Raw genomic sequence first — 18,401 nt, 5'->3', positions numbered from 1 at the left:
TGGGAACAACAATAACAACACATTTCATCAGCTCAGTGATAAGGTTTATTTCTTGTTCATGCCACAAGTCTGTCACAGAAGGCCTACTTATTGTAGTCATTGAGGAACTAGGCTGGCAGAGGCTCCATCTCAACATGCTTCCCTGATCATGGGGGCAGGGGAAAGGGAGCATGGCAAGCCACACACATGGCTCTTGAAGCTTCTGCCCAGAAATGCCCCATCATGCTGCTCATATTAACTCCACAAGGAGTTAACTGAAAGTGAACACAAAACCCATCTAAAAGTAGCTGGAACAATAAAAAGGGGGGGAGGGTATTTTCTCACCCAACAAGAAGTCTGGAGGTGGATCAAGGCCCAAGTCTGTAAATCCAGCAATGCAAGGAGGGCTTCAGGGGCCCACTTTATTTCCATATTTCTACTTTGCCATCCTTAGGGTGTCAACAATATCCCCCATCAAGGTCACAAAATGGCTGCAGCAATACCAGCCATCACATGCATACCAACAACGTCTGCAGAAGAATAGTGATGCTTCCTCCCATTAGCCTCATATTATTGAGAAAATGTTTCCCAGAACCCCCAGCTTCCTTGGGTCCCATTGGCCAGAATTAAATCATATGGCCGTGTCTTAGCCAGTCACTGGCGAAAAGAATTAGACCACTTCCTGGTGTGAGAAAAGGCCTACTTTCCCTTTGCCCAAACAACTCTGACTTCTATAAGAAATATGCCACTGAACATAAGAAATCAGGAAAATGTAACCTAGTTTCACCAACTATGGTAAGCTCCTTTATTCAGAGTGTAAATAAAGAGGGACCACGATGACCCCTCATGAAAAGCCTTCATTTGTGCTTACGTAATTATCCACAGTGGAATAACTATGGGCAAATAAAGCAAGCAAAACAGGCATTTAATAGGGAGGGATCATTTACCTAAGGGTCAGGGAAATAAGAAACTACTTTGGGTTGATATTATATCTGTCTCAAAAGACTTGACCAAAAGAATTCCCCACTCCCTTCTTTGTGATCTCCCACCATAGCCTAAACATACCTTCTTCATCATTTCACTCACTACACGTTATTGCCTTTATCTGTGTACCTGTCTGTCTCCACCTGCAAGACTGTAAGCTCTTTGAAAGATATGGTCTGTTTCATCTATTTTTTTCCTGTGTGTGCTAAAAATAACAATGGGTAACATCAGTGGATTGCTCCCTGTGTATCAGAGCCCATTCTAAGTTCTAAATGAATTAATTCTTGTAATGTTCACAACTGTCTTGTGAGGTCTGTGCTGTTATTATCTATATTTTATAGATGAAGAAGAGACAGAGGTTAAAAAGGTTAAGTCACTTGACCAAATGTACACAACTATTAAGTGAGAGAGTTGAATTTCAAATGGAGGCAGCCTAGCTGGGTCATGCCTCACAAATGGGTCAACCTAATGTGCTTGAATATGCAATGTGAAGGTGAGAGAGAACAGGAGTGAAGAGCAAGTGAAGTTATCTTTTATTGACATGTGGAATCTGAAATCAAGCATGATAGACCTAAATTCCCTAAGGGTAGAGATCATGTATGTTTCCCCTGTTCAGTATGGTATCTCTGACTTCTAGTAGTCCCGGCACACAGTAGGTCCTCAAGTATTCCTGGAAGTGGGGGAGGGAGGAAGGGAGGGACTGAGCCAGGGAGGAAGAGAGGGAGGGAGGAAGAGAGATTAAATGAATAAACACAACTAATGTCCTCCTTCCTCTATATTTTCTACCTTCTCTTCCTCTTACTTCCATGGGTAACTTGGCTTCTGTTCCCTAACATCCTACCTAGGAGAGGAGGAAGTATTGTTTCTAAGTATTGTGTTCTCAAAGAGAAGAGTTTAAGTGTAACATTGTTACAGAGTACTGAGGCCTCTCTGCTGCCCTAAAATTCATTTGGGTTTTGAAACAATGTATCTTGTATAGAGTAGACTTTTCCTCAAACTGAAACATTTTTAAAGAATTTGGACTTGTGCTTTTTTTCTAATTGTGTGCTGCTTGAAATGTCAGTGCAAGGCAGGGATGCCAGTTTCCACGTGGACACATTGATTTATTTTTAAAAAGTCAATGCAAGTCCATAAGCAAATGAACAGCAATAATTAAGGGCCAGGAAATGGCCACTCTCCGTTGATGGAACTAGTACTCCAGCAGTCCCTGCACCAGCAATGTGTCACATTAGGTAATAGGCTGCGAATGCTAAAGGCACTGTTTTTCTTCTTTCAGCACCATTGTCATAGGACTCTGTTTTCATGGTCCATAGAATTTCACAGTCCATAGAAACAACCATACAAATGTAACATATCAGATCTAATCTTTAAATCATATATACTCCCCATTCTAGTTTTAATCGTCAAAGTAAAATCATACTGAAACTGAAGCATTGCACTATTGTCGCAAGTGAATTTTAAGTGTTCTTATTCCTAAAGGGTGTCCAAGTTTCTGTTGTTGATTTTCTTGTTTTGATTCTTATCCAGAGAGCTAATTTTTAAAAGTGTCTTTTTGGTCTAACCTTGAACTGGAATTTCATGAGTCTTTGAATATCCCCAAATTTGATTGTTCTTTATTCTCAGGTTACTTTCCGATTTCATTCAAATGTCTTTGAGTTATTAGGGATTTTTTCTGGTGTCTCCTTCAATTTCAACACATCCAAAAATGAGCTCATTGATTTCTTCCCCATCTGGCTTTTTCCTCTGTGTTCTGTCTCTTGGCTGATGGCACCGTCCTTCACCCTCTGATCTAACCCAATACTTTGGCCACTTTTGATCACTCTGATTTTCCCACCTAGAGCCAGTTAGTTGACAAGTCCATTCGTCTAATCTCTAGATCCATCCTTTCCTTTTCATTCTCACACCCACTGCCCTAAGTCAGTCCCTCATCACTCTCACGTGGAATACTGACCCCCAAAGTGGTTTCCATTGTTTATCTCTTATCCCTCCAACCCATCCTTTATATTTGCATTCAATTCTTTTCTAAAAGAGAAGTGTATCATTTCTCCCCTGCTTGGAAATCTAAAATGGCTCACCCTTACCAATTTTTAAAAAGCCCAAACTCTTTAATGGCATTGAAGGCTCTTCTTCAGTTACTCCCAGACTGCTTTGTCAGCCTCATCACCTTTCACTCCCCACCATTACTTTCATTATCCCTGCATGTGGGTGTATTTTCCCCAGATTTACCATGACATTCCTCAATTCCATCTGCCTGGCAAAATCCAAATAACCCTTCAAGGCCTAGTTCAAATACCCCTCCTTTTATGGAAAGGTCCTTGATCACCAGGCAGAATGAATCCCTCCTTCCTGCTCTCATAGCATTTTGTTTAGATCATTATGCCCTTTGTCTGAGGTCAGGTTCCCAGAAGAAGATCCTGAGGGGAGCATTGGTAGGGAGGGGTTTTACTAAGGCGATGTTCCCGGAAGAGACTGGCAAGGGTATGAGGGAAGTAGGACAGGGAAGGAAAAGAGACAGAGCAAATGTAAGACCAGGCCAAGTCCTGGGAGTAGCTCAGCCTGATCTGGTAGGGAAAGCCTGGACATGAACTTAAGTCCTGCTCTGAGGCAAAGGGAGCTGGGCTTTTTTTTATTCCCACATTGAGCAGTCCCTGCTAGGAATGAAGCTCCCCAGCACTTGCTGCTCTCTAAATTTGTGCATAGTACCCTGGGGTAGCCACTGAAGAAGAGCCACTGGTTCAGCCCAGTGGAAGCAAAAGCACATCAGCTGATGGAGGGGCACAGAACTGGTAACAGGGATCCCCGAACATCCGGGAGGAGGCAGACAGTGTCGGCTCTGCTCCTTAGTATAGGCTGACTTGGTTCTGTCTAAGCATCCCCAGCCCCTGGATCCCCAACCAGTTGGGAGCAGAGACCCCTTCTTAGTCATCCTTACGTCCCCACAGCATGGAGGGTATCACTTTGCACCTCGAAAGTGCTTAAATAACGTTTGTTGGTTCAAATTGAATACTCCTTTCCTAGGTCTTGTGCAACATTTTGCCGCTACTAATCATACTGCTGAGATGGGTTTTTTTCCCCCCTAGCTGGTTTTAGCTCAATAATAGAAGATAGGGCTTCTGGGGTTTCAAAACCTATGGTTCAACTTTTCACATTGCGCTTTTCTTCCTGGGGCAACAACTTGCTGAGCACATCTCTTCCTAAATTCCAAGACAGGCTGCTTGCTCTGCTCAGTCAAGACTGCCAACTCAAGAAACATTTTTGAAAGATCACAGTCAGCATCACTGCCAAGAGAAGAAGTTCTTGGCACAGAAAGGACCTGGTTCAATATGAGATGCCAGATGGTGATTTCAACTTCAGCTAAATTCCTGCTGAAAAAAAGTGTTTGAGCTGCAGATGAGAAAAGCTTCTATGACAAATTTCCAAGTGTTAGAAGCTTCAGAAGGAAATGGCAAGTGTTGATATACTCCCCTCCCAACCACATGCACACACACCATAGAACTACTACCTGCATCTGGTAGCTAAGATTCCTACAAAGACGCCTTTGCTTTTTAAGAAGACTTTCAGCCCTGATACGATTTTTACTAATATGAAAGTATATTATCCAAATCCATTAAAATAAAATACTATTTGTTTTTGTGCAGTGTTTTTTCAAAGTATGTGTCCCTTTAGCATCTACTGTGAGCTTTTTTTTGTTTGTTTTGCGGTACGCGGGCCTCTCACTGTTGCGGCCTCTCCCGCTGCGGAGCACAGGCTCCGGACGTGCAGGCTCAGCGGCCATGGCTCACGGGCCCAGCCGCTCCACGGCATGTGGGATCTTCCTGGACCCGGGCATGAACCTGTGTCCCTTGCATCGGCAGGCGGTCTCTCAACCACTGCAGCACCAGGTAAGCCCTGCTGTGAGCTTTTTTGGTATCTGGAGGCAATGCTTTCCTCTCCACCAATAACTCCATTATTAAGCCAATTAATAAACAGTGTGTCTCCCCTCTCTAAATACTTTCATGTTACAAGGGATGTACATGAAGTATACATTGATGGTGCTCTGCCTGGATGCCCTTGGGTCCCTGACTTACTGGTGCAGGAAATAGAAAGCCCAGCTCCTCTAACTCAAGTCAGGGCAAACTCTGAGGTGCAATTTATGCTCCAGAGCTCCACTCAAGATTAGGCTGAGGTTGGGACTTTGCCTGAAGTTTTGCCCTTGGCCGGCTTCTTCTCTTCTGCTCTCCGTGTCTTCCCCCTCCCCCTCCCCCCCCTCCACCACCCTCCCCTATGGGTTTCTGCTGGAGCATTTCTTTAATAAAACTCATGCACACAAATCCTCATCTCAGGGTCTAGTTTTGGGGAACCAACCTAAAATTTTGGACAATAGAAAAACTAAAGGCATTTTATGCTAACAGAGAGAAGACAGTTTTTTCTGGAGCAAGGAATGTATGCATACCTCCTTTATCAACCAAGGTCTCAGAAGGAAACAGTGGATAAGCTCAAATTGGGTATTTGGAGAATAGTTAATAAAGGGACTACTTACAAAAGGGTAGGTTGGGTGCAAAGAGACAAGGATAGTGCCTGCCTGGGAGCTGATAACAGGGGGTGCCATTACCAAGCCCAGGCCTGACTGGCAGAACTGATGACTGAGAGTTGTGTAGCAAAGGCTGTGCCACAGAAGCTGTGATCTTAAGGGATGCAGCCGGCCTACAGAGACCCTACAGGGGGCAGCTGGCTGAATAAATACCCCAACCTCATGCTCTTTCCACCTTCCAATCTTTTGCCAGTGACCCTGTCAGCCGAACCTAACGGGATGAGAGGTGCAAAGGAGTCCCTTAATGCAATACATTTTGGTGGCCTCTTAGGGAATTGAGCAGTAGAGAAGGGTAGAGGGGGCATCTGGAAGGACAAACAAGCACACCTACCTATTTTCACACACACACACACGTTTGGCCCATTCTTGACTTTGCTTTGTGACCAGATTCACAGAAGTAGCCACTCATTTTTCTCTCTGCTGATTTCCCCCCTTCCCCTTTTATCTTATTTGTACTTCAGGGGATCCAGAAATAACCTGCATGATGTTGGTGAAGAGACCTCAATAATAAAAAATCAGACAAAATGCTTTTTCTGTTAAAGTCTGAGCATGGCATCTGGGCATCTCAGCATAGCCCCCTAACCTCATCTCCAAGATGGCTTTTTTTTTTTTTTTTTTTTGCAGATTGAAATATGACTCACAGAGCTCACTGCCATAAGATTTATCATCACTTTGACCTCAGTATTTTGGTGCAAAGAGGTCTGATTATATCCTTAGAGAACCATGCCCATTCTGTCCAAATTGAAAACAAAATGCAAATCAAAGATGTATGTCGCTCTTGGTAATGAAGGATCTAATTGCTTTCTCATCAATCCAGATGCAAAGATGCCCTCATTATTCAGTTTACCCCCAAATGTCCTCATTATTGGAAACGATTGTCTCTTCTTATTAGTTTCATTTTCTGTTTTTGAAATGGTCATTTCCCCTGCATTCACCTTTGGCTTGGTTCCGAATATAAAACACTGCAAAATGTGCAGAGTGGAAGACAAAAGGTCACCCAGTTATTTCAAGGCCTTTGAGATTAATCATGGAAAACAACACAGCTCCTTAGGATGCCAGCAGTAACTGATGTGGGCCGGACAAAGGATAGAGGACGGAGCAACACCCCTCCCACTCATCCCTAGAGGACAGGCACACACAGCAGTGACTGCCTTCTGGGCCGCCAGCCCTCTCTCTGGGTCCCCTGCAGGTGCAGATACAGCTGAGCAGAAACCAGGTAGGCTGTGGGACAGGTATTAACAAATGGCCTGCAGGGTTGTCATGTCTAAGTATTAAAATAGGGTACACTGGGCTATTGTCTCCTGAAATTTTATTTTTTTAAAATACTTTTGGGGGGTCCAAAGGTTTTAGAGGGTGGTGGCTTTTAAGAATATTTAAAAACTCTGTGTTTCATTCCAAGAAGCCTGTTTGCATCCCTCATGAACCTGCATGGGAGGCGAGTGCAGGCGTAGATGAGCCCAGCCCAGGGGACTGATATGTGATCTTGAGCAAAGCACCAGACCCTCCTGAACCCAGGCTCATTGTCACAACAAGGAATTGGGTGGGATGAAGTAACAACCCTCTTCTTGTTCTAACATTACACTCCCTGAAACATGAGCCAGCAGCCATAGGCAGCTAGTCTGAGGCGAGATGAGCTGCAAAATACACACCCGATTTCAGACTTAGTACAACCACTCATGTAAATCATATCATTAATAATTTTTATATTGATTACATGTTGAAGTGATAATATTTGGGGTATATTGAGTTAAATAAAATATAAACATTTTACTTGTTTGCTTTTACTTTTAAAAATGTGACTACTAGAAATTTTTGAGTTGCACATGTAGCTCACTTTATATTTCTTTCAGACAGAACTGTTTATTTATTTATAGGACTATTTTAAAATATGTTTCTGGGTTCCTATTTTACGTGTGCATCAAATTCTAGAAAACTTAAAGTAGTCTTGCTTGGGGAAAAATGTTACGTCATTTTCCATTCAAAAGTCTTTTTTTCTTTTTTTAATGTAAAGATTTCATGTCATGTTGGCTAAGTGTTTAAGAGAGTGCGAGGTGAAGGAATACCAATGCTTCTTAAACTAGAATTTTATTTTCTTCTACTTTGAAGTAAGGTATAAGTGTCAGTCTTTAGGCAATTAAGTCTTTAGAACAGTAGAACATTTCCAGATTCCAGACACATGAAAAAGGGTATTTCCAAAAGTGAAGACCAGCCTCCCTGTGCTGCCGTGCACACACACACATGCGACATCTCTTCTCCATGTAAGAGCCAAATATTTGGAAAGCACCTCAATGATCAATCCGTGAGCTCCAAAAGGCTCATGTTCAGTAACCACTTCCTGCTGTGCAATAACTGCTGGGTCAAATAAAGAACAGTGGACAGAGACAGGGCATCGGATATACCTTCAGACTGATGATCTGGGCAGAAAGAGCAGCAGAGGGAAGCTGCAGAGGCAGTTATGAGCACAGTGGAGGGAGGGTAGGTTGTCTGCAGACAGTGAGGATACATATATCTGCACGGATCAAGAAGGGTCTTGAATGTCAAGAAGGAGATCTAGGACCTGATATGAAAGGCAATGGGCTGAATGACTTGATAAAAGCCATGTTTTCAGGAAATCACACCTCTCTTCTCTGTCATGCTATGTATGCGTGTGTCTCCCAACTGGAGGACCTGACTAGAATCCAATGCCACCTCACAGTGTTCCCTCACTCTCTCATGTGTGCATATTTTTGCTTCCCCAAAGGAGAGTAACACATTCCTCAAGGGCAAGGACCCAGGTTGATGTTTCTTTTGAACATCTCATGACTCCCAGGATAGTAATGGGCACAGAGTAGGTGTTTAATGCTTATGTTAAAAAAAAAAAAAAAGTGCGGAATCCCTGTTTCTTCTTCATTCATATATTTCACGAGGGAAGATGGAGAATCCTAATTCCTAATAGAGGTCCTTCAGGGCAAAAGTGTAAATCTGTTTGCTTTCTGTCTCTTTCCCATCCCTCTTCTGTGTTTTTCTCATTTCCTGCTGGCATCTTCTTGGGTTCTTACCATAAATATTTTGTCACTGAAACTCCTAGTCTTTGACTTGCATGTCTGGAACCCAGATTTCCCCCTTCCTCCTTTCACCGTTTCCTTAGGGCCTTGGGGAGACTGTGATGTCCTTTTCACCCAGACAGTCCCTGGGTTGGATTATTCCTGATAATCTGCTTTATCTACTTTGTCCTCCCTGATACAGCTCTACAGCTCACATGAACACTGTTCTGATTAGTTCAAATCACCAGAGAAATAAGAAAGACACTTATTAAAGAAGTGTAGAAGGAGCTGGGAGTTACTACATAGTGATAGAAGAATTTTTTTTGACTATTCTGTGATTAAGAAATAATGTATACCCAACTTTGAGGGAGAGTACACTGAGTTTGGTTAGAGGTCTAGCCTTTCTTTAACCAGAAAAAGATAACTGCAGATCCCAGGAAATTCAGGAAGCCTGAATTTCCCTCTCTCTCCTCACCCCCCACCCTTTTAAAAAAAATAAGTTTATTTATTTATTTTTGGCTGCGTTGGGTCTTCGTTGCTGTGTGTGGACTTTCTCTAGGTGCGGTGAGCAGGGGCTACTCTTTGTTGTGGTGCGCGGGCATCTCATTGCGGTGGCTTCTGTTGTTGGGGAGCACTGGCTCTAGGCGCACGGGCTTCAGTAGTCGTGGCTCGCGGGCTCAGTAGTTGTGGAACACAGGCTTAGTTGCTCTGCGGCATGTGGGATCTTCCCGGACCAGGGATCGAACCCGTGTCCCCTGCATGGGCAGGCGGATTCTTAACCACTGTGCTACCAGGGAAACAAAGAATAACTTTCTTTTCCCTGGATGATGATGATGATGATGATGATTTGTTAACTTTTTACAGCTTTTTACCAATCTAAGAAAGCCAATCCAGTACTGAAAAATGTAGCAGAAAGCCATTCAAAAATTTCGGCTATAAACACCGTAAGGATACTGGGTCCCTGAACAAGTCTGTTTTTAAAGTGAGAGCTGATATCAGAGGCAGATAAACTGCAACAGATAAGAAATGTGGCTTGTAAAGGGTATTAACTCTGGGTATTTACATTTCTTTTCATTTTTTTCTTATATTGCATATAATGTAGTATTGGAGCTTGGTTACTATTTCTGCTGTCATCTTTACTTTTTGTTTAACAGAGAAAAGCTCAATTGATAGCTTCTGAGGTAAATTCCTGCTTTCTTCCAGTGGCTCAGTCTGGACTAAGACAAACCTTTCACCCTGTGAAACCTAAATTGCAGGCACACTGTGTCAAATTATCTGAGCTGGCAGGATTGTTCTTGCAAAGCTACGCTGTGAAGTAGCCATGCTGCACACTTTCCCCTCCTTTGTAGGGAAGCTGGAAGTTATGTGTAATTTCCAGCATTAACTCCACCCCATTAACTTCCCTCATGAAAGAGTATCTTGTGTTTTTGAAATTACACAATCCCCACCAATTCTGATCTTTCTCTATAGGGAACATCTCCTGGCCCCCAAGAATCCCTGCTTGAAACTAATGACAGCCTCATCCTTAAGGATTCTTGCAGGTTAAAAAGGGATGCTTGGAGAGAGAATTTGTAGGATGAGGCTCCCATGGCAGAGACTAGCTGAAACAAGAAAAAAATCTATAGCATATATAAATCTAAATATATATATTCTTTTTCATATTCTTTTCCATTATGGTTTATTACAGGATATTGAATATAGTTCCCTGTGCTATACAGTAGGATCTTGTTATTTATCCATCCTATATACACTAGTTTGCATCTGCTAATCCCAAACTTCCAATCCTTCCCTTCCCTACCCCCCTCGCCCTTGGCAACCACACGTCTGTTCTCTATGTCTGTGAGCCTGTTTCCGTTTCATATATATGTTCGTTTGTGTTGTATTTTAGATTCTACATATAAGTGATATCATATGGTATTTGTTTTTCTCTTTCTGACTTCACTTAGTATGATAATCTCTAGGTCCATCCATGCTGCTGCAAATGGCATTATTTCATTCTGAAAAAAACCCTCTTCATTCTTACCTTCTAAGACTGTTGGCTGTTTTAGTCCCCAATGAACATATTCTCTTATTTATAAGATGACACCTATGTAAGGATTCTGGTAACAGGTTAGCTATTCCCATAACAAAGAGTGTGTATGTTTGTTGTGTAATTATTACTAGACTGAACAACCACGCATAAAGTACATGAGTGTGTGTGTGTGTGTGCATGCTTGCCCAAGATTGTTAAAAAGCGGGAGAGAAGAGCATGAATCTCTCTTTTCTTATTCTCCAGGTGCATTGTGTTGAAGGAATAGAATTTGGGTTCTAAAAGAAGACTGACCTGCTTGGGGCTTCCCTGGTGGTGCAGTGGTTGAGAATCCACCTGCCAATGCAGGGGACACGGGTTCCAGGGAAGATCCCACATGCCGCAGAGCAACTAAGCCTGTGCACCACAACTACTGAGCCTGTGCTCTAGAGCCCGTGAGCCACAATTATGAGCCCACATGTTGCAACTACTGAAGCCCGCATGCCTAGAGCCCGTGCTCTGCAACGAGAAGCCACCACATGAGAAGCCCACGCATCACAACGAAGAGTAGCCCCCGCTTGCCGCAATTAGAGAAAGCCCGTGTGCAGCAACAACCAAGACCCGACACAGCCAAAAATAAATTTATTTAAAAAAAAAATAAAATAAGACTGATCTGCTTTAAAAAAAAAAAGAGCAAACAAACCCCACCAAAACTGAGTTAACTGTAGATTCACACTGTTATAATAATACAAAGAGATCCCTTATAGACCTTTTACCCAATTTTTCCCAATGATAACATTTTGCATAATTGTAGTACAATATCACAACCAGGAAATTGATGTCAATACAATCTTAGGGCTTTATTCAAATGACACCAGTTTTATGCTCACTCATTTTTGTGACTGTATATTTTGTTCTATGCAGTTTTGTCACATATGTCATCTGGTTTTGAATCTCAGCTCTGCCAACTAGCTGTGTGGTCCTGAGGAAGCTCCTTAACTTCTCTAAGGCCCTCATTTGCAAAATGGGTATAATAAAGTCTGCCTCCCAAAGGTGGTGTGAGGATTAGGTAAGATTATTCCTGTCAAGTTTCCAGCACACTGGATTCTCAATAAATGCTAGTTTCCTTCCCGTCTATCCCTTGTTCTTTCAGTAGCAAGGGAGAGTTCTCCAGGCTCCTGCTGAAATAACCAGACTTGTGTAGAAATGTAGAGATGGGGGAGTGAGAAGCGGAGACTCTGGGGGAGCCCGTGGAGTAGGGGTGGGGGGGAGGAGGCGGTAAACACCGAGCAATCATTGGCCTGAGCGGTACCGACTCCAAGGAGTATCCGTCCCGCGTGGCTAGTGAAGGAGGGTTGGATGCACCCACAGAAGCCTGGATGGGGGTGGGAGCCTAAGAAGACATGGTGGGCAGGTGCGGAAGTCAGTCTAGACCTGGTAGGAGGGACGCACTTGCTCCATAGGGTTCAGAGTCAAGTCTGGAGCTCTTCAGCCTCCTGGACCCCTCTTCTAATGACCGCCAATGGGCGCTCGAGGGCTGAGAAATCCAAGGCCGCCTGGGGGAAAAAGAGGCACCTGGATTCCCCACCTTCAGTCCCACGGGCTGGAGGCGGGGACTTTTCCCCGACCCGGAGACTTTGCCGGCGGGTGTCCTAGGCACAGAGGGGTTTGTGCAGGTGCCTTTGGAAGGAAGGAGAAGCTATCCGGCAGGGGGTCGACCTCTGTTGACCTCCTCCAGCTGCGCCCCGTCAAGCCCCGGAGCTTCCAAGTTCAAATCTCCGAGGCGACCGCCCCAGGGTCACAGCCAAGCCGGGACCGGACTTCTCCGTGCTCCGGCCAACAGAGGCGCAGTCCCCGTGGAAGGGGTGGAGTGGGGGGAGAGGGACCCCACGAGGGCCCGGGCGGCGCCCAGCGCTCCTCCCTCAGCGGCCCCAGCTGCGCGGGCCGCGGAGGAGGAGCCGCGCCCGGGCCGGCGTCGCCCTGGCTCCTCCTCCCCGCGCGGGCCTGGCCCTTCCTCCCCTGCGTCCAAAGCTTCGGGTGGCCGCGGCCGAGCCGGGAGCCGAGCGCGCTGGGCGCGGCCGTCCCGCTGCCACTGCCGCCGCCGCCGCCTCCGAGCCCCGAGTGCGCCCGCGGCCATGGCCCCCGCGGCAGCGCCAGGCGCCTGAGCCCCGGGACGCGGTAAGCACGGAGCCCGCTCCCGCGGCCTGGGGGTGCGCGGAGGCCTCTCGCTGCCCCCGCGCTGTGGGCGAGGCCCTGCGCGCCCTGGCGGCCCAGGCACCGGAACAGGCTGGGGCTTCCCCTGCCGGGCTGGGGCCGGGCGGTGGTTGTCCCCGTGGGCCGGGAGCAGGGTGCGGCAGCGAGGAAGCGGGTAGCCCGGAGGCTAGCTCGGGCCGGGGCGCTCCAGGCTTACCAGGAGGGGAGGGGGCGGTGTGGGAGGCGGAGGAGGGGTCGGTCCGGGAGAGCCAGCGGGCGGGGAGGATGCGCGCTGCAGCCCCCAGGAGCCGCGCTTTTGTGAGCGCTGGCCCCTTACAAATGGAAATGACGCTCGCGCGGGTCCCCAGTCGCGTCCTTTTGAAGGACGCCCGCCCTGAACCCCGGCGCTGACTGCGAAGTATTGTCCCGCTTCTGGAGCCCTAACAAAGCGTCCTCCCCCGCTTTGCAGAGCATTGGAGGCAGGCGGCCGGCTGTTCGGGCGCAACGGAGAGGCCGACAGAAGGTAAGCGAGGACGGCGGGGGCCGAGAGAGCTGCTGCCCGGGGACACAATGGGGTGTCTGGGGTTTCCGGGGGTGGCGATGGGCGGGCGGGTCGGGGGCGCATCTGCATCACGCGTTGCCGGGCACCTGGGCGGCGCACCCGCGCTCCGGCCGCACCTCGCCTCCCGGCTTTGCAGCGCAGCCGGGTCTGGGCACCTCCGCCACCCGCGTTGTCCCCGCCCGCACTGCCAGCTGACGGCGGCTACTGTGTGCTGGTCCAGGAGAGGACTTGAGTCCTGGGGTGGGGGTGGGGAGCAGAAAGGGTGGTTGTTCTGTTGCCTTGTGCCACCCAGGCACCCCTGTGACTGGGAAACTGAAGAGAAACCTGTCTGGGGAAACCCGAGGTGTTAGTCTGGGCTGTGTAAGTAGCGGAGAGCTGTTTGGACCCATTGTAGAAGGTGTCAAGGATCAAGGCACAGAGAAAGACTTTACCCAGGTGCGACTACTAAGAAAGGAGAAAAATGACGCTCGGCTATTGCCTGAAACCCTTGACCGCCAGACCCACGGAATGGAAGTGTGGAGTGTCGCGGCAGAAGCTTCCAGGGTTCCAGGGGCTGGGCTTCTGCAGCTACCAAACCGGTCTCTGACAAAAGGACAAAGCTGATGGAAACAGTTTACTGCTGAAAGCTCTTTCTGTGAAGCTGAAAGAGATAGAGATAGGAAGAGGCGATTTCCCAGCCTCAGCCCTGACAAACCGGGGCTAAGTTGGTGCAAGTAAAATGGGAGCTGGAAAGATTGTCCTACCATGCACCTTGTTTCTAGACAACTTATTAGCTCTTATGAGATCTTCTGCTTTCTTTACTTGACTGGGGCAGATGCCCTCCTGGTGTTGAGGAGTTCCTGAGATGAGCTTGCCATAGAACTTAACTCCTGAATTTGTGAAATCAAAACGGATCGCATGATTGTCTTTTGTGACTGAGGTGGAAGCATTTTTTAGGATTAGAATCCTAATAAAGTCAACCGAGGCACATGGGCTAAGCTTCTGAGACCATGGAAGGTTCTCAATCCCGCTCCCTTAAATACATTAACATAAATTTATATCTGTTTACTTGTTTCCTGAGGATCGACAATCTGCAAGGATATGTATTTTTTTTTCTGTGTCAGCTTAATTCTGAGTCTTCCCTAGTGGCTAACGTATTGGTAGCTGACCTGAAATATTGGCAGGTCTTGCTGTGGAGTTGAAGAGGGATGTGGAAATTCCCAGACTGTGTGTAACAGTGACATGATAAAACAGTTTGCTGTGGTCTCATCAGCTGTTGTCAGTGTCCTTAGAGTGGTGAAGTGAACCGCTGGGGAGTTTCTTTGCAGATGTGTTTATTTTCCCCTGGTCTCTGGTGATTCCTTAGAGGAAAGCATTCTGAACTGCAGTATAGATAAAATGTAGGACTTACGGATGTTCCAAATGGGTTGGACATCAGCAAAGATATTGCCAAGGCAGGAAAAGGCTTTACAGGGGGCAATGGAAAGGCAGCCATCGCAGGCACGGTCTTTGCAGTAAAATGTCAAGGATCAGTCATCTTAATAGACACTTACTCAGAGTGGCATGGGTGTCTTTTTTCTTGTTCTTTTTTCATTTAGATATGTGGTGACCCTTAATATCAAAAGATGTTAACTGTCAGAGGGGGAGAATAGGGCTCCAGGGAATTTTGAACAGCCAATCTTAATAGACAACGTTCTTATCATAAGTCAAATGTTGTTCAAATAAATTGTTTTAAGTGTCACTGCAAATGACTTTGTACACTACCATTTCACCAATCTTGGTGCTTCTATTTTATGTTGATAATGAAAATATATTTTATCAGTCTTACATTGATAAAGGGTTGGCACATTTAGCCAGATCATTTTAGAGGGATTCAAACATCCTAAAGCTTTTTCAGGAGGTTTATTTTTATAGGTGCCAATTCATTTGTAAGCCAATAAATTATGTGGTTTGAATTCTGGCTATTGAACTTACATCTGTTGGGCAGGGTCTTGAGAGATTTACTGAAGCTTGCAAAAGGATATTTTTATCCTATTCACAAATAAAATAGAATTTTTAAAAGATTATGGGAATATGCAAGTGAGCAACTTTATTTGAAATCAGGACACTTTATTGCAATTTATATCAGCAATTAACCATTTATTCAAGCTTTTAGATGCAAAAGTGACAAACTATTTATGATCTAATCCTCCCTTAAAAAGCAAAGTTGGGAAAATACTGTTTATAGATATGAGAAGTGCTTCATTTTTATACCCCAGGGAACGGTAGTCAGAGCTGCAGGCATTCTAAATTAATTTGAGTAAATATGGCTCAAGAAGTGAAAGTTGTTACAAGCTGTCTCTTTTAAGAAAGTAGCAAAAATACAGCTGTTTTCTGCTTCCCTAATTTTACTGAGTAACTGATTACAGGTTATTGAATCTACCATGTGCTAACCTAATGATTTTATTCCTCCAGCCATCCTGAGTTAATGACTTGATTGGGTAATCCACCTAGCTATTAGGTTTAACAAAAGCTTGGGTTTGCTACATCATTCAGGATAGTAAAATACTAAAGCTTATTTATGTTTTAGAATAAATGCTAGTGGGATACCCTTAGTTAAGTTAATTTTTTTTGTAGTTAGCAAAGGTTGTTATTTTCTTTCAAATTTAATACGATTGTTTTCCGGTGTGGTGACATTTAAGCTTTTGTGTTATATTTTTACACTCTGATTTTATTCTTGCTGATACTCTTGTGCTTTTAGTATCCAGCTAGAAGTGAGGTGCTATCTGAGCAGAGAGGAGGCTATCTGACAGTAATCAGTTTGATGAGCAGCAGCTTTTGGCAGAAATATTCTATTATCAACACATAAATGGGGACAATTGCTTTTTCTATTAAGCTTTTGCTAAACTTGAATTTATTCTCGTCACTATTTCACTTTGTGCTGAAGTTAGTCCAAAATGGTAAGCCTGGAAATCTTTGCAGCAAATTAAAGTGTTTGCAAAAAAGAGAAGAACAAGGAACATTTTATTTTGACCATTAGCATTATGAGGCTCTGACTTGCCAAACAGTGAAAGCTAAAGCCGTGAATGAAAAGCTTTGCCAAAGCAGAGTTTGTCCATGTTCATCTCTTTAGTTATAAAGTAAATTAGTCACTTGGTGGTCACTGCCTGGACTGTGGACCCTCAACAGCTATGTCTGAACACAGATCCAAAAGCATCTATTATGATACCCAGGGAAAGCTGCTGAGCCAAGAGGGGCATCCAGACATTCCTTGTAGCTGTTCAGCTGCTAGACCATCTGGAGGGGAAATAAAAGGCCTGGGCTAGGGCTCTGGCATTGTGCTCATTTATTACTTGGTTTTTCCTTACCAGACTTTGTCCCCTTTTCACTCCCTTTGGCCCAGAGCAGACATCCCCTTTGGCTGGTCTGCCATTCTTACAAGCTCCTTTCTATACCTTGGATTCTGGAAAGTTCACAAGTTCATGGATCCACTTCATGTGGACCTTATGTTGGGGACTTCATTATCCCAGCAGCACCTCCACCTTGCTCTTTTCTGATCCCAGTTGGCACTGTGATTTCATCAGCCAGGGCTGCCAGAGGGAGCACAGTGACACCAGTCTCTGATGGACTTCCCTGTCAGGGTCTGCACATTCTGGCAGCCTTGTTTTGAGTTATTTGGAAGGAAAATACTCTGAATAGTTCTTATTATGGGCGGTTGTTGGGTGGTAATTGTTATGATTAATGGCTCTTTGCATCTGCCTCTTATTTAACCATCCCTTGTTAGAACTCCAAAATATTGCCCACACTGGCCCTTTTATTCCAAAGGAGTCATGAAGGCTTCTGGCAGTTTGATTGGGAAGGTAGGTGGTGATGAGAGGCCCAGGTTTGTGGCAGGCTTTATAAAACTGGAATTGTCCTTGGCAATTTGAAGGATGATTTATCATTCAAAACCCAACTTCCTTCATCTCTAAGGAAGATTCCTGTCACTGGTGAGTGTCAGCTAGGCTCTGACTCTGGAAAGCATTGAATTGCACAGATTAGACACGCTTAAGTATTTGTGGGGGGAAGTACTTTAGCAATTATCAGTTTCTGGACTATGCCCATTATCGAAGACACAGGACTCTTCATGATCATATTTAGGTAAAAATTCATGTCTTCTTTGCCTTTAAATACCAAAGCTACTTTAGAAAAAAGAGAATGCTTATTCTGTGTATCCCTAGTGTTTCATAGGCTATAATTAGTCAATAAATGAATCAAGGCACGTAGGGAGGAAGGAACCCCACCCCTCCTCCTTCCATTTTGGAGGAGTTTATGGCCACCAAGTGTTCCATGGTCATTTCTAGTTCTTGTTACCGTTCAGCTGGTTAACACATAAAAGTGGAGATAAGTGATTTGTCAATGGTACCATTCCAGTGGTCCCATTCACGTGTTCTGTGTGCATGTGTAGGACTGAGAGATAGTATAGAGTCAGACCAGAGTTCAAATCGCGGGTCCATGACCATTATTAGCGTTGTATCATTGGACAAGTAGCTTAACTTTGCCAAGCTCCAGTTTCTACATATTAAATGGGAATATGAGATCTACTTTAAAGAATTAGGAGGATTAAATGAAATCATTTATGCTAAGTACTCAGCATAGGCCAGACTTAGAGTAAATGCTCAGAAGTTTAAAAAAAAAAAGTGTCTTCTGAACTTCCAACTATATTTCAGCCTTTCTGCTTTAGTTTGACATTAAATTTATCAATAATCTGCCTTTGAAGATTGAGGAAGCACTGAACATTACCTACTACTGTTAACATTTAGTAATATGATATTGTTTATATTTATAATATGTCCCTCTCCCATTCTTGCTTTCTGGGATATGGCATTCCACAGCTCCTGTTTTGCTTCTTGGAAGTCAGATCTATGACCTGTTGATGTATGTAAGTTACCCCTCTTCAGTTTACCCCTCCTTTGCAAATCGCAGGTATTTTCTTAGTTGTTTTCTCAATTCCCCTCTTGTATCAACTTTCTCTGGGATTAGCTACTCTTGCTTGCCATATTTAACCCTCAGAACAACCTTCCAGATGGGTATTATTATTCTCATTCTATAAACAAGGGGACTTTGGAAAGTATTTTAATACAG

At 44.8% G+C, this 18,401-nt stretch overlaps 1 protein-coding gene across 14 annotated transcripts in view; it reads left to right on the top strand.

The window, feature by feature from the left end:
* The first annotated feature begins 12,632 nt into the window (after positions 1 to 12,632).
* NIN (ninein) overlaps positions 12,633 to 18,401 on the top strand; it is a 106,979-nt gene continuing 101,210 nt past the window's right edge. For 8 of the 14 annotated variants that reach the window (XM_081229954.1, XM_081229961.1, XM_081229960.1 and 5 more), the window contains exons 1-2: positions 12,634 to 12,742; positions 13,227 to 13,280. The gene's annotated coding sequence lies outside the window, so the exon portion shown is untranslated. Of the gene's footprint in view, positions 12,743 to 13,226; positions 13,281 to 18,401 lie in introns of all 14 variants that reach the window. The other 6 variants (XR_014015474.1, XM_081229957.1, XM_081229958.1 and 3 more) reach the window with 1 other exon arrangement.

This window comes from Mesoplodon bidens (assembly GCF_964165515.1).
Source record: "Mesoplodon bidens genome assembly, chromosome: 3".
NCBI classification, from domain to species: domain Eukaryota; kingdom Metazoa; phylum Chordata; class Mammalia; order Artiodactyla; family Ziphiidae; genus Mesoplodon; species Mesoplodon bidens.
The sequence above is the reverse complement of the archived record's forward strand: the minus strand, read 5'-3'. Positions and strand labels throughout refer to the sequence as shown.